Source organism: Canis lupus, chromosome 3 (assembly GCF_048164855.1).
Source record: "Canis lupus baileyi chromosome 3, mCanLup2.hap1, whole genome shotgun sequence".
In the NCBI taxonomy this organism is placed as follows: domain Eukaryota; kingdom Metazoa; phylum Chordata; class Mammalia; order Carnivora; family Canidae; genus Canis; species Canis lupus.
Window position 1 is genome coordinate 58,103,158 of NC_132840.1, and position 10,476 is coordinate 58,113,633.

Sequence of the window (10,476 nt, forward strand, 5' to 3'; positions counted from 1 at the left end):
AGACAGCCCAGCCGAGGCCCACGGCCACCATGACAGGTCACACCTGCTGCTGTTTTCAGCCAATCCCTCTGGGGGCGTCTGTACAGGGCAGCAGGTGGCTGTTCTGTGCCCCTCACCTCGTACCTGGGGCCCCCCGCCACACAGGGGCTGGTGCTCAGCGCTCCAGCCCCTGTGACCTCCCGGTCCTGGAGCCCACGCAAGTCTGCGGCTGCCCAACATTCCTCAGATCCCACGCTGTGTTCTGCCAAGTACAGCAAGTGTATCATTTTAAGGGGAAATTAATGCATATGTTTCTGATTCATCTTATGTGCAAACTATCAAAATATGTGTCTGAAGTGAAGCAACATACAGAAAAGGCTCTGGATAGTTTTGCCAGGTTTTTAGGTGACTCTCGATGGGACTGGGTTCTGGCCTCAGAGCCTGCAGAGTCTCACTAGTCAGTGCTAACATCGCCTCCTCCAGGAAGTCCCGCGGGGGCCCCCAGGCTTCTGGAGCTGCTTCCTCAGAGCTCAGCGCACGGTGGCTCCGAATCAGGGCCACAGCCACGGGACTGTTCTTGTCCCACAGGTCACAAGCCTCCCACACAGACCACAGCTGCCCTAGGAGAGAGGGGCCAGACACCTCCAAGCTCCCCCACTGCCTGTGGGGAGACACAGCCAAGCAGAGGGGCCGGTCTGGTGGGGGGCGAGGAGGCCGGCAGGGTGCTAACGGCTCTTCTGAGCTCTCCTCCTCCTTGGTCACAGGCACACAGGTGGCAGGTGGGCCATGGGGGCTGGGGGCCACAGCCACTACCTGGGCCTCCCCCCCGGGCTCCCGGACCTTCCTGAGGTGAGACAGGGGCGCTGACCCCCGTCTGGCCTCAGAGCAGCATGCATGCCGGTGGAGGACCCGCCACCGGCCACTCACTACAAGCCAACCGTGGCCTCAGATCAGGCCGTCTCCCCACCCTGGACACAGGCACACCCGGGGCACAGCCTGCAGGGGATCCCGAGCCACGGGGGTCTGCACCCTTGTCTCCAAGCTCTTGCGTCTATCAGCTGCTGCTGTGCTTCGGGTCCCGTCTGGTCTCTGACAGCCCCCCGCACGGTCACCTCTTCCGCCCAGGGCCACATGGGAAGCAGAACCACTCCTCACCAGGAGCAGACACGGTCCTTCATGGGAAGGGCGCACTACCACCACTCCCAGCATGGGCAGCCTTCCCCGGGCCCCAGGGCCGTGAGCGGGAGCCAGTAGGGTGTGCAAGAGCTCAGAGCGCCCTCAGATCCAGCAACCCCCCAGCATCTCCGTGGGGCTCTGCCTCACCACGCTGGACAGTGCCAGTCACTCGGCCCTTCCTTCCTGCTTCCGAGGCACCTTCCTGTTATTCCTTCAAAGCAGACAAACAGGATCTTTCCCTGGTGACAACTGCCAGACCACCAGCAGGGCAGCTCCCCTGCCTTGCGTGTGGCCACAGGACACTTCCACTGGGGTGCAGGTGGGCGAGACCTCAGGGCAGGTACTTGGGGCCAGCTTTTTGCACTGGGACCACAGGGTCAGGAGGGTAACGTCCTTCAAGGGGACACACACACATGCAGCTTCCAAGCACAGCTGGGGGCCCTTCTTGGGAGGATCCCCGGGATAGGAGGTCAGGGGAAGAACATTCCGGAAGGAAGGCGCCTCCTCGGCCCAGGCTGGGACACGGGGAGGCGCCATCCTGTTTTGAAGCTAAGGAAGGTCCCTTCTGTAGACAGTCACGCACTTGAGCCGCACTCTGGCAATCGCGGCAAGGACCTCTGGGGCGACAGCATTTGGCCCCCTTCCTCCCAGGTGCCCGCAATGGAACAGGCATGTCTGTGGTCAGAACCTCGGGAGAAGGCTGAGGAGGGCGTGTCGCCCTCACTGGTGACACTGGTGGCCTGGTGACTGGGTTCCACTCCACGTTGTCACAGCTCCTGCTTCCCCAGGACCTCGCGCACTCTGGAAGACCGTGCACCTATAGGATGGAAGCAGGTGGGGCCTGGTCTCCCTTCCCCCCCGGGTCCCAGCTGCATATCCAGGGGAGACCTGAGCCTTGGGGACACCGGGTGTGTCTCCCTGCTCTGCTCTCAGGGGCAGTGGGCAGGGGCTGTCCAGGGGCGTAGCCAGCTGAGGAAGGGACTGAACCCATCCTTCTCAGAGCCCAAAGGGACTGCGGGGTTTGGTCTGGGGGCAGGTTTGGGGGGAAAGGGTTTGGGGTTCAGGCTATAATTCTTTTCTACGATTCTAGACTTTTATAAGTTTCAGTTGTTTATTTCTAAGTGGCACAGTGATTGAAGCCACTCGGAAGAAGCAAAACCAAAGTCGGGCCATGGCAAGGTAATTCGGAGCTGCACTTCCATACAAGTCATGCAGATGCATCTCCTTGAGGGCAGCGTGAATGACGCAGCCACCCTCTCCTGTCCGGCAGAAGCAGCAGGGGTGCTGACGCAGGGCAGTGGGGGGGGGGGTGTGCACCTGCGCCTCCAGCTCAGCCTCTGGCTCCGCCGCCTGGGGGGCCCCACTCTCCCAGCATCATTCTTTCCTCTGTGGCGTCAGCAGCCTTTTATTGTTGAAAACATCTGTATTTGGCTTTAATCAGAGCACTTGCCAAGCGCTCGCCCCCTCCTTTTGTACTTCATGGTCCTCGAGGGGGAAAAATTTATTACAAGCATCATTTTACACAAACCTCTCGGACGTGCTGGGATTCCACAATTCATGGAGCCACGACTTGGTTTCCGCTCACCACCCAGGAGTCATGAAACACAGACATCTCCTCCCAGCTACCACCAACTACTGGTCAGCCACTCACTCGCTGTGCGACCTTGAACCAGTTCCTGGCCCTCTCTGGGCCTTGGGTTCATCATCAATGCAACCAGAAAGTTAGAGATGGTCTCCAAGGGTCATCTCATCCCAGTCTGCTGTGATTTTGTGGTTCACAAGAACAACCGGAGTCACCCAGCTGTGCCTGCCACGTGGCCCCACCTCTGGCCGGCCTCACCCTGTACTGCCAACTGAGCTTCCCCACCACACAGCTGAGCACAGCATCCCCCAGCTCCAAACCTCTGGTAGCTCCCTGCTTTGTGGCCTGACCTTCAAAGCCCTTTATAGCTTGGCCTCAACTTCCCCTTCTCCCGCTTCATCTTCTGTCCCTGCCACCCACCCCCACCCTCAAAGTCTGCTTCCTGCCTCTGATTTTGCAAATGCCATTCCTTCTGCCTAGAGTGACCTTTCCCCACTTTCCTTTACTTGCCTAGCTCCTGCCCTGACTTCAGAACACAGTCCAAATACCACAGTGCCCTGGAGGTGCCCGGTGGAATCAGCCAGCCCCTCTTCTGGGTTCCCCTGTCCCCTGGACATCCCCCAAGCCCAGAGCTCTGCACTGGGCGGCCAGTAACAACTCCAGACCCTTCTAGGACAGAGGCCATGGTCATGATAGTCTCTGTGTTCCCAGTACTCATCACCTTGGAGGGCAGAAGGATGCTGGTCAGCTGCTCTGTGGGGACATACAAGGAAGTCAAGAATTCATCTGAACAGGTAACTGGCCTTAGCTCTGGTCCTGCAAGCGCTGTGGGGCACAGTGAGGAGGACAGTCTTGGAGACCCTCCTCTCAGGGTTCAAACGCTGCCTGTCTCTCTGGGAGCTTGAGCACAAGTCACTTAACTGCAGTTTTCTGTGAAAAATGAGAATAATAAAGCTGATGCAGGGTTGATGTAAGAAATAGATGAGAAAGATGCACAGTGTCTGGCACGTGGTAGGTCCTCAATAAACGGTTGCTGTGGGACCCAACCATTGCTCTGTTCCTCCATCCATCCTTCCATCCTCCTGTCTGTCCATCCATCCATCCTTCCATCCTTCCCCTTCTCTCCACCCTTCTTTCCTTCCTTCCATCCACCTACCCATCCATCCATGAAACCAGTATTTACTGAGTGCTTTGAGTGCCAGGCTGGTGACATAACACTGAGTAAGTGGGACAAGGAGCTCTGATGTAGCTCCTTCTCCCCTGTCCTGCTCCTGATGCTTGAGGCTATGGCTTTGGTTTCCTTCCAGCCACTCCCTCCCCCTCCAACTGACCTGGACACGCTGGCTTGGATCAGGCCACCTGGAGGAGGAATGCTGGCTCCCCCTGCCCCTGCCACCCTGCACTGCCCTCAGGTGGCCCTGAGAGATGCCTGAGACAGCTCAAGATGGTGCTGGGTGGGTCCAGATCCCACCCCTGCCCCAGTCGTCAAGTCCTAAACGCAGCCCATCCATTTACTCTCCCAGCCCCTCCCCAAGGGCTGTTGTGGAGATCGAATGAATCGACGTAGGTGAAGTTCTAGAAAGTTCCTGTCACGTGGTAAGTACTACAGGAACATCTGCCTTCACTGGCTTATCATTAATGCTCAAAGCAACCTGCTCAGGGTATGGTGGCCCTTAGGTAAGGGACAGGCTGAGCCACAGCCGCCTGTGGACAAAGGCTGAGAGGAGGAGGAATTGGAGGCCATGTCCCTTTGCAAGGCTGGCAGTACCTCACCCCTGCTCTCCTGCGGCAAAGGATGCCATTGGGGGCGTCTCTCAGCAAAAGCCCATTATCACTGCCCAGAGCACTGAGAGCCTCACTGGGCAGGTGGCCAGGGTGGGAGCTGCAGGTGGAGGCATTGCCTCCTGCTCCAGCCACAGCACCCCCCCACAAGCACGCACACCACACGCACCCAGGCAAGGCCCTGGTAGCTCATCCCGTGCCCAGTGACAGGGCCCAGGGAGCTGCAGCCGCAGCCCTGCTATGGTAGGTCCTGGGTGAGGGGTCTTTCAGAGATGAACAGCCCCGTGGCTCACACCCCAGACACCTCGGCCCCAGGAGCGAGTCAGAGGGATACATCTTGCACCTCAGTGGCTTGGGTGGGTGTCACCTTGCCCCTTTCTCAGCAGGGTGCTGTGTCTCAGACAGAGCTTGCTCAGGGACAGTGAGGGAGTGAGCAGCCCACCAGGGGGAGAACCAAGTGCCCTGAGCCCTTTCCAGGTGCTGTCTCCTGCAAGCTCTCCATGACTCATTTGTCTTAGGACTGATCTGTGCACACGGCCCCTGGGAACAAAAGAATGAGTGAGACAAGGCAGTACCAGCTCCTCCTGCAGGACAGTCCTCCATCCCGGCCCCACGGAGCCCTCCAGGGGCCAACTGCTCTCCTGCTGCACCCTGCAAGGTGCTGAGGACCCTCGGGGAGCAGCCCTCCACACACACACCTGTCAGCACCTCGCCAGCGCCCCCACCTGGCAGCCCCCTGCGCCCCCCACCCTTCCCCGCATGCTTTTCCTTCCCTCCAAAGGGGACTGCAGGACACTGTTCAGGGGGACACACCTCCAGCTTCAGTTATTTGTGATTTAATGAGGAGCCTTTTAATTATAACATCTGTTGTTTTAATTACCAAAGGAATTATAATGAGGCTCCTGGAGGAAGCTGCTGCCAGAGCAGAAGCTGGCGAAGCCTTCCCAACATCAGAGGCCCTGCCAGGGTCCCTGGCACAGCAACTGCTACAGAGCGTGACCCGTCACGGAAAGCACTTCATCTTCATTTTAATTAAACTTCAGGGGTGAGGCAGGCAGCCGTGGGTCCCAGGGAGCTACGCAGCCCTGATCCTGCGAGGCCCAGGTTTGCCAATGGAGACAAGCCAAGCAGACCCGGCACCCACCAGCCCAGCTAGAGCCTCGGATTCCTTTCCTCACACAAAGGTGACATCTTCCTTTCCTCCCAAGGGGATGATTCATCCCTGACCGGAGATGCTGGGTCTGGAGCGGGGGAGACAGGTGCACGCGCCCCGAGAGGAGGACAAACAGCCTGCTGACAGAGGAGGACGGCGGGGGTGCCCACGACGCCAGAGCTCAAGATGGAGGTGGAGGCCACGCCAGTCGCCCCCCTGCCCTGCTTCTCAGCCCCTGACCCATGCCCTCTGCAGTCCCCTCCCTCAACGGGGGTCTATGTGCCCCACTGAGCGTGGGCCTGGAGATGCACTGTGTCCAGAAGAGGACAGGGCACGATGCACATGCCCCTTTCCCTTGCTCCTCCACCACGACTGAGAGGACGCGCCCATGCCTGCCTGCAAAGGGTGAGGGAGGAGGGCCATGTAGCCCACCAGCCCCCACGCATGAGCTTAGGTGCCAGGCCGTAAGGCGACACCAGGGCAGGCGGCAGTTCACATGAGAAACCTTAAATATATTCTTCTTCTGAAGCCTGAGTACATACAGCAAACAGGCAACAGATGCTTCTTTTGACCAGACGAGACCCTTCTCCCTGCTTGGGCAGAGGCCGGGGCAAACCACACCCCGCAGCCCTGGACGGCTGGCGCTCCTCCCTTCCTTTCCACAGCCCCGGCAGGCGTGCAGAGCTCCTACAACTCAGCCAGGACGGGACGGTGGCCGTGGGGGTGACAGGCACGCAGGCGGTGGCAGATCTCATTCTCAGCGGCAGCCGAAGCCCCATGGCCGGTGGGTGCACAGGGAGAAGACTTGTAGGCAGACGCTGGGCACCCCCATTGGGCCTCCCCCCGCCGGGCTCCCTGCACCTCTGCCTCAGGCCACACCACCCTCTTGCCTGGGACAGCCCCTCCTGCTCCCATCTGGAAGCTGGTTCTCATCCTTTGAGATCCCATCCCCATTGCCTTTCCAGTGACATATGCTGGCTCTTCTCCCTCAGCGACCTGCTGCCCAGCCCGTGCTTGATCCCAGCTCACAGCACAGCCCCACTGGCTTCTGCTGACCTGTCCCCCCACCTCCCGTGACTACCAAGCCCCTCATGCACGCCAGCCCACTCAGGTCAGCCCTTTCCGACCCAGCGCGATGGAAAAGGAGGAGGGGGCCTGGGCCCAGGAGGGTTCCAGTGGGAACGTGGGGTAAACGCAGCCTGGAAATGTAGGTCAGCAAGCTTAGCAACCCCAAGTCATCCGACAGCCCCTATGTTTTTCTAGAAATTAGTTTTAAAGGAATGTTACTGTAACAGGAGGAAGCAGTCAGGTCTCACCGACAGGATATTAACCGGGTACAGCACATTTTATTAAGACTCATGAGGACTGCAGTTGTCTGCATCCTCAGAGGGCCTCATGCTCAGAAGGAAGGTGGCAGGGAAGGGCACTCGGCAGCGGCACCCGCCAGAGCTTTCTGGAGCAGCGAGGCCCACCGGGTGACAGCCAGCGTGGCTGGAGAAGGCCGGTTGAGAGCCGCGCGCCGAGTCCCATCTGGGTGGGGACACAGCTGTTCTGACCGGCCGACTTAGATCAACATGCCTCCAGCATGCTCTTGTTTGCAGCCACAGCATGGATTTGTGAGAAGCTGCTCCCCTGCTTCCAGCACGTACACACATCTGTACACACGCACACATGCACATGGCCCCCACGCCACACAACTGGGGAAGTAGGAGTGATTAAAGTATGGGGAAGGGGGAGACTGAGGTGGTGGGAAGACCCAGGGCACAGCGGCAGGTCAGAACTGACTTCCTTCCCCCCCCCGCCGCAGACCCACACTCGCCCCCCCCCACCAGATGGCACCCCCTTCATTCAGCAGGCCGCAGCCCAAGAGCCTCCCCCCGGGCTGGGCTGGGCGCATGTGACTTCTTTCCACACCGACGCCCCCTGCACTCCATGCGTCCACTCCTGATACCAACACCTGTCCCCCTGCCTCCCATTGCCTTCCGTGCTTACTGAGCACCACCTGTCCTCAGGGCTAGGCCACCTCCTGGCATCTGGGGTTCCAGGAGGTCAGCACCGAAGGTCTCCAGCTGCAGGACAGGGACATTTGGGATCAGCGGGGTAAGGGCCCTACTCTCAGGGCACAGCTGACGAGTGGCCAGCAGTCCCCTGCTGGGCTTCCTCCTGCAACTTTCCCGGAAGCACATCCTCCCATGATTTCTGAGCATCTCTCATCCGGGTGAATGCCCCTGGCGCCAGGAGTCACAACGACACAGACACCACTGGGTTGGAACCCATCTCTCAAAACCGAGTAACGAGACTGTTCCCATGAGGACAAGTCCTCATCTGTCATCTGCTGGGGAGTTATCCCACGTCTGGAAGCAGGACACAGAGGAGTGTTCACGCCCCGGATCCCTCTCTGCTCTGAACACCTCCCCTCCTTGGTCGCTCTTCAGGGTCGGCTTAGGACAGGCTTGTTCTGGGGCTCTCTTCCCCGTAACTTGCCATCCCTTCTGTTACCTGCTTGGTTGTCAATCTGCTTCTATCATCGCCTTCCCCCCTTCCTGTTTCTCTTACTGTCTTCCCAGCTCCTGCATCGCCTGCTTGGGTCACGGGTCTCGGGCAGCTGTGCTAAATTCCTAACAAACACGTCCGAGACTATAAATGACCCCCCTCAGAACCAAGTATGTCAGACAAGCCTGAGTACATGGTGCCCCCTCATCTTCCAATTGAAACACTTGTTAGCATCTGTTATGATTTACTTTTCTTTTTTTTTTAATTTTTTAAAATTTATTTATGATAGTTATATATATATAGAGAGAGGCAGAGACACAGGCAGAGGGAGAAGCAGGCTCCATGCACTGGGAGCCCGACATGGGATTCGATCCCGGGTCTCCAGGATCGCGCCCTGGGTCAAAGGCAGGCGCCAAACCGCTGCGCCACCCAGGGATCCCATGATTTACTTTTCTAACCCACGGATGATTTAAGTGTGCTTTTTGGTTTTCATCACACACCTGACCCACACTTGGCTGCTGATTACCACTTCCCTCCCGCTGGGCGAGAGCTGCAGGTAACAAAGTCTCCTTGGGACGCATGGAGACCTCCCTGGGTTCCCACATCATTCTCCATGTGCACGGTTCAAGTGTACATTTACACACGCATACAACTGCACACGTTCTGGAACACGCTCGAGTGAGACGTTCAATCGTTACACCTGCTGACTTGTCAGCTTTCCCTGTAATGTTTTAGGGTTTTGCTTGATCTATTTTGGGGCTAAGGGTTAGGATACCAGACCACAGCATCACTCACTCCACCTCCTGAACACTGCCCCACCCCCCGGAGACAGGCCTGGACCCTCTCAACGGGACACCTCGTGGTTCCTGGAAGCAGGCCCTCCCCTCCTTTGCAACAAGCGAACGCACTGCCCTGGTCAAGCTACCCGTGTTTCCGGCACTCTCTGGCGAGCATGCACAGGGTTATGGGAGGTGACCTCTGTCTGATTGCAGTCAGAGCCAGAACTACTGCTGGTTGAATGAGCTGAATTCACAAAATGGGTCCTTGGAGTATCTGCTGGAGCTGAAGAGATGGTGGGGACGCCCCCTCGGGAGCCCACACCCCGCCAGGCCTGCCCGTGAGGGCTCCTTGGATGGGGGATGCCTTAGGGCCCCGGGAAGGAGAGGGGAAGCCAGACCCAGAGCTGCATATGGGGTGGGGTGGGGCGGGAGATGCGGCTCCGGGGCCCACCTCCTCCCAGCCCCCAAAGGCGGCCGATGGAGACCCAGGCAGGGACTGCAGAGTAGTGGGCAAGCACGGAGCGGATTCGCCGCCCGTGACAGGTCCAGGTCCTTGCCCCACATCATCGCACACACCGTGGCTCTCGGCACGGCGTCTGCAAGCCCCGCACTGTGGAACCCAAGCTGCCAGCCACGGGATGAGCCCCGATGTGCCCTGCAACCATCAGAAACCGCCCAAGAGGTGCCAGGTAGACCAGGTAGGCTTCTCCCAGCCCCAAAACATTAACTTAAATGATGGCAAAATTCTGACTTTGGGCAAAAGGCGACCCGACTGAAGATAAATACCCAGCATGCTCTCTGATGAGGCACACACTCAGTCTCGGGGGTTCGCACAACCCCGTGCACACAGTCGGTCCCACCAGGGCACCTCCTGCTCTCCTAGACTTGCAGGAACACACTTGGAAACTGGCTTCTTCCCAGAACTGAAATGTCACGGAATCGCCGCTGCCTTCCCTTTTGGACTTTCTCCAGGACGGTTAGTGTGGCACTCAGTCGTGGGGGCCTTGAGGACACACCACCACGCCACAGCACGTGGGTCCCAAGTCTCCAGACAGGGAACAGGGAGCAAGGGAAGATGAGCAGCGCTTGGCCGCCAGTCTTCTACACGCAGGGTCTCATTTCTTCGGGGCCGTGGCCTTGGCACACTGTCAGCTGGGAGCTTCCCAGATGGACCACACCTGCTGTCCCGAGGGTCCCACCGTGGACATGGCCCTGGGAGGCTCATGCCCATTTACCCTGGGTATGCCACATGCCTTTGCCCTTGGCTGACTCGCTGGGCCTCCATCCGCTGGAGACATGTTGGCCTGGTGTGACTACACACTGAGCCCCTTGAAAGATTTATTGGTATCCTTCCAGGATGGAGCTTGCATCTTCACCTGACCTTCAGTGGTCCCTGTCACCCAGCTCTGGCCTCCACTCCTGCCTCCACCAGGAGCCCTGCCTGCACCTGCCCTTCGCCTGCACAACACCAGTCTAGCCCCTCCAGGAAGCCCTCCTGAGGGTCCAGTCCATCGTGTCTGTCCCATGGGGCT

The 10,476-nt window shown here is 58.8% G+C and overlaps 1 long non-coding RNA gene across 4 annotated transcripts; it reads left to right on the forward strand.

The window, feature by feature from the left end:
• Positions 1–1,717: 1,717 nt before the first annotated feature.
• On the forward strand, positions 1,718–8,407 carry LOC140630808 (uncharacterized). Of its 4 annotated transcripts, XR_012028491.1 has the most exons (6): positions 1,718–1,989; positions 3,449–3,531; positions 4,045–4,333; positions 5,038–5,177; positions 5,405–6,456; positions 6,665–8,407. It is a non-coding gene; the product is annotated as an uncharacterized lncRNA (long non-coding RNA). The 4 variants fall into 4 exon arrangements; XR_012028490.1 differs by having other exon boundaries at positions 3,252–3,531; positions 5,405–8,407; XR_012028492.1 differs by having other exon boundaries at positions 3,434–3,531; positions 5,405–8,407.
• The last annotated feature ends 2,069 nt before the right edge of the window (positions 8,408–10,476 follow it).